Below are 5554 nucleotides of genomic sequence, written 5' to 3'. Positions count from 1 at the left end.
AAATATTTGTAAAATTGGATGAACAAATATTAGCTATTATTATTAGCTTTTTGTTCCAATTATTATTATTATGCAAATTCCAGATATTTGTTTCATTTATTTTTTAATTTTATTTTTTATTTTTTGAGTTGGAGTCTCACTCTGTTGCCCAGACTGGAGTGCAGTGGCCGCTCCTGGCCACCGCAGCCTCGACCTGCTGGGCTCCGGCGATCCTTCTGCCTCAGCCTTCTGAGTAGCCCGAATTACAGGCACGCACTACCACGCCCGGCTAATTTTTTGATTTATTGTAGAGATGAGGTCTCGCCTGCCCAGGCGGGTTTCGAACCCGCGGGCTCAGGCAATCCACTCACCTCGGCCTCCGAAAGGCGTGGGATTACAGGCTGAGCCACCGAGAAAACCTTTGAAAGTTTCTAGAAGTTTCTAAGTCACTACAACTGTTTACTTTTTCCATCTAACTGAAAATAAGCCTATTATTTTCCCTAGAGAAACTGCATTTAAGACACATTTTTAAAGCTTCTTGCCATTTAGATATCTTTCTCCCCTCAAAATAATCTCATAACATAGTGTTTTACACAATTGTTTTTGGTAAATTTAGTGTTTAAATTATATATCTAATCTACTAACATTTATAACATTTTCTTCCCTAGGAAAATAACTGCTCAATTCTAAAGAACCAAGTTATAGTTGGATGAAATATTACTACATGGCATAGTATTTAATTTGTGCTTTGTTGATTAAAACTTTTCCTCCCATCCTAATATAAAAGTTTTAATGAGACTGAAATAGTTTAATTATAATGCTTGATTTGAATTCTTTAAAGTCTAAAATAATTTTTTATATTGTAGTAAAAGACATATTTTCTCTAATAACAAATTAACTAGATAGTGGATATACGTGAGCAAATGATTTCTAGGCCTCAGATTTGTCATTGATGGAAACAAGTTGGCACACTGGTTTATTTTTCTTCTCAATGTTCTCCAGTCTTGCCTACCAAGATATTTTCCAAGATGAACAAAGTTGGCACAACTGTTCTTAGGAAGGAAAGATCTTTATCTTGGGAAAGAATTATTTGTCTTTTTGCTAATGGGAGTAGGGTAAGAGATACATAGAAAAATACTTTGCATAGTGGTGGGGATGAGTAGAACAAACAGAAGAATGTAAAGCCTAACAACCTGGTTGGAGTTTGGAGCCTAAGATGCTGAAAATAGAGAAAAGTCCTTTTTTTTTTTTTTTTTTTAATTTTTATGATCCTTAGTATTCAATATAAATATCCTCCTTCCCAAATGTTACGGTGTAATTTTCAAAAGTTAACAATATGGCTTTCATGCAAATATAAAATGAACAGATGTCAAAGATTTTATTCAACTCATTAATTGGTGCAGGAAATTGTGTGATATTAAGGCCAGCCCAAAGGAGAATTTGAAGGACAGCTATAAATAGGAAATCAGGAATATTTAAATGAATTTGCTAATAGATGCAAAACTGGTTAATTTCTTATCAAACAGTAACATTTTATGTATGGAATCAATCTTTTCTATAAGGCAAAAATGAATTATGTCTATACTGGAATGCATTTGTGTTGTTTGGGATGAAAATCTTCTATTACTTCCAATGTTCTTCAATCCCTACAGAGTTATAAAACGGCCTAGTTAATGAAAAGATAATCAAAGGCGCACACTTGTATAAAATCAGGTAATTCCGAGAGGGCTCACTAGACCCTGCCCAGTTCTCCTCTGGAAGGACATGCAATAATCTCTTTTGCCCCTTTTCCAGTCATGTACAGTTTTTCTTGCCAGAAAAGACAAGTAAACATACATTAAGTTGCGTGAAAATTATGGAAGGGGATTGAAATGCCTGTTTGGGTTGATGTGTTTAAAAAAAAAAAAGGCATAGGCAGAATTGTGTGACAATCCGTGCAGTAATCTAGTTCATGGAAGGAAGCAGAACTCACCACGTAGGTGGGTGTAAGGGCAGAAACCACCTGAGAAGTCCTGAGGTAGGGCACAGGACTGCTTATGAGATGTGAGCCGTGGCCCATTAATCTCATCAGGATTTTAAGGGACAAGGTGACCCCAACCACAACTGACATCTTGGCCACACTTTTCAAAAATGATATTCAATTGTGAGAGTTAAGAATTCTCCTTCTTTCAACTTCTGGGGAGAAGTTGTGGATAATAAAAACTCTCAAATCTGTTCAGTGATGGTGATCTCTTCCAATATAGTAGTGATTTTGTTGCTTTTCTGCAGGCTGAACATTCCTGAAGACCCCAGCTGCTCTGGGTTTGCTCTCTAATACTAAGAAAAATAATGAGCAATAAAAAGAGAAGTGCTTCAATCAGCAATGGCTTTTGAAGTGTCCCTGTTCATAGTGGTTCTTTTTACCTACTTTGCTTGTGCTGTCCCTCTCAGAGATTGGAGAATCTCTGTTTGGGGAGTTTGGGAGTAGCTAGATTGATCAGAGAGTTTAAAACTCAGGTTTGTCACCAGTTGACCATTCTAGACTTCTTAACACTATTGTGCTATTTTGCACTCTGGGAGAAGGTCAGAATTGGTCCCAAGAGGTAGTATACTTGAGTGGTTAGGGTTCTAGTTCTGCAGTCATGCTTCCTGGGTTTGAATCTTGATTTTACCCCTTATCAGTCACATAGCCCTGGGAAGGTCACTTAATTTCTCTCTGCCTCGGGTTCCCCAGTTACAAAGGAGACCATAATTGGGTCATTCTCCTAGAGCAGAAGTGAGGATTAAATAAATTGATAGGCATAAAATATGCCTGATATATGTTAAGTATTACAGACATGTTAGCTTTTGTCCTAAATTGACTGTTTAAGCTCACAAGATAAAGCTTGAAAAAATACTTCCATAAGCAACAGACTTTCAGACATGTTCAAATACACAAACACACACACATACAGATATATGATAGATATCAAATATATACTTACTAGGGTCTTATATCAGATTCTACCAGAGAAACAGAAGCACACACACAGACATTATATAAATCTATATCTCTATCTATCTATCTATCTATCTATCTATCTATCTATCTATCTATCTATCTGAGAGAGAGAGAGAGAGAGACAGACTGACTTATTTCAAACAATTGGCTTATGAGACTGTGAGGTTTGGATAAGTAAATCTGAAACTCAAAGGGTCAGGCCAACCAACTGGAATCTTTCAGGCAGCAGCTGATGCTGCAGTCCACAGAAGAATTTTTTCTTCCTCAGGAAAACCTCAGTTTTGCTCTTCAGGCTTTTCATCTGATTAGACTAGGCCCACCCAGTTTATTGAGAATAATCTTCTTTACTTAAGACAAACTAATTGTAGAGGGTAGTCACATATACAAAAGATCTTCACAGTAACATGTAGATCAGTGTTTAACTGAATAACTGAATGCTGTAGTCTAGACAAGTTGACACATAACACTGGCCATCACAAGATGCTTTTAAATCTAGATTAAATTTCTTGATGTCTAGCCTTTTTAATCAAGGATTTTGAGAGAAACTTTCATCCTGACTATTATAACTACTTTGCTGGTATCATTTGTTTTTAATTCTCAGAGATATAATTAGGTAGTTATTTGAGGACAGCATCCAGCGAGCAATATTCAGAAGTTATTTTTCCTTTATGTTTTTCTACTTGAGAAACACTTTAAGAAAATCATCAGAAGTAAGTCAATTGTTCTAGGCACAAAGGTTTGTCACTTCCTATTACCCACTGTTGGGGACAACTTCCTTATAGTAATTGAAGAGAGCCTTAGAGTTGGAAGGAGGAGGCTTTTTTCTTTTTCTTTTGTGAATTCTAGAATTGTAGAATTTCAGCTGAAAAGTCACTCTCCTTTTTCATTTTACAACAGTGGCACTGAAGCTCAAGGTGTCCAAAATTACAAAGCAAACACATATCTAAAACAGGATTACAAAAAATTTTCTACATATTCAGTTTTTAAAATTATAATAGCAAAGGACATAGTGTGAAATCTGAGCATGTTATAAAGTATCATCAGAGTTTTTCAGGAAAGTTAATATTAAGTCCAAGTAGTTATAATTTTATTATTTTTGCTTCTTCTCTTACAGTAGTAGCGTGAATGTTGGAATAACTGATAATATGATATTATAGATAAGGGTAAGAAAATCTGAAAAGAGAATATATACTTAAATTTGAATAATTAAAAATTTAAATGAATCTTCATTTCTAAAATGTGTAAAAATGGGTAGAAAACTTCATTCATTAGTGTCTACAATAAGAGTGATAAAAGGTGTCATCCTGGAGCCTATAAGTTTCATTTTTTTTTTTTTTTTTTTTGAGTTGGAGTCTCACTCTGTCACCGAGACTGGAGTGCGGTGACTGGGCCTTGACCTGCTGGGCTCCCGTGATCCTTCCGCCTCAGCCTTCCAAGTAGCTGGAACTACAGGCGTGCGCGACCACGCCTGGCTAATTTTTGATTTATTGTGGAGATGAGGTCTCGCCAAGTTGCCCAGGCGGGTCTTGAACCCGTGGGCTCAGGCAATCCACTCACCCCAGCCTCCCAAAGTGCAGGATTACAGGCTGAACCACCGAGCCCGGCTATGAGGTTCATTTTAAGTGGACACTCATCTATGTGGCTAGAAGGACACAGTCACTCTTGTATTATAATGACCTGTAGTTATGTCTGTCTCCTACACATAAACACTCAAGAGTTCTTTGATAATCAAGTATCATTCATCTTTTTTAACTTGAAGTGTCTCGAACAGCCCTTGGGCATTAATAGATGAAGTGAATTAAGTGCACTCCTAGAATTAAGGTCTTCTGCTTGCCTTAATATCAGTGGCAGGTGATGGCAAAACGCTTCCCAGTTCTTCTGAGATGGCACACATAATCAATGCTTATTGATTATTTTTAAGATATACTCTTCAGAAATAGGTTCAGCCTATTTATACTAGAACTGCATTTACATGTTTACCAAAAAGAATGATAAGGCGACCAGCTTCCCTCCAGCCAGCTGATTTTCTCATGTCACCTGTAACTGCCGCCTCGCCCGGGCTCGACATGGACTCCAACTACTCCTGCGCCGCTGGTGATTCCTGTGCCTGTGCTGGCTCCTGCAAGTGCAAAGAGTGCAAATGCCCATCTTGCAAGAAGAACTGCTGCTCCCGCTGCCCCGTGGTCTGTGCCAAGTGAGCCCAGGGCTGTGTCTGCAAAGAGTCCTCGGACAAGTGCAGCTGCTGTGCCTGATGTCGGGAGACCCTGATCCCAGGTGGAGGTGGAGCAAGGTGTATGAATGTGTGTTTTTTTAGTAAAATCCTGATGCCTTTGTTAAATTTATTTTTCTATAAAATATGTGAATTATAATAAAAGCTTTTTTGACTTGAAAAACAAAAAAGAATGATAAGGCATGAAGATAAAGTGACATTCAAAATAACACAGTGAATTACAATTTGAATGGGGAATGAGATATATTATAGATTTTTGTGATAGTTTCCCTTAGTCTATTAAAATAGAGGCTTAATGTTGGGCTCAGTGGCTCACACCTGTAATCCCAGCACTTTGGAAGGCGGAGGTGAGAGGATTGTCCGAG

General features: G+C 37.5%; 1 pseudogene; it reads left to right on the top strand.

Annotated features, from left to right (window-relative positions):
• Positions 1–5025: 5025 nt before the first annotated feature.
• LOC103256019 lies at positions 5026–5334 on the top strand (annotated as a pseudogene).
• The last annotated feature ends 220 nt before the right edge of the window (positions 5335–5554 follow it).

The sequence above is a fragment of the Carlito syrichta genome, unplaced genomic scaffold, assembly GCF_000164805.1.
Source record: "Carlito syrichta isolate Samal-C Ts95f unplaced genomic scaffold, Tarsius_syrichta-2.0.1 Scaffold10796, whole genome shotgun sequence".
Lineage (NCBI taxonomy): Eukaryota > Metazoa > Chordata > Mammalia > Primates > Tarsiidae > Carlito > Carlito syrichta.
Note: the sequence above shows the minus strand (reverse complement) of the source record. Positions and strands in the feature narration are given on the sequence as shown.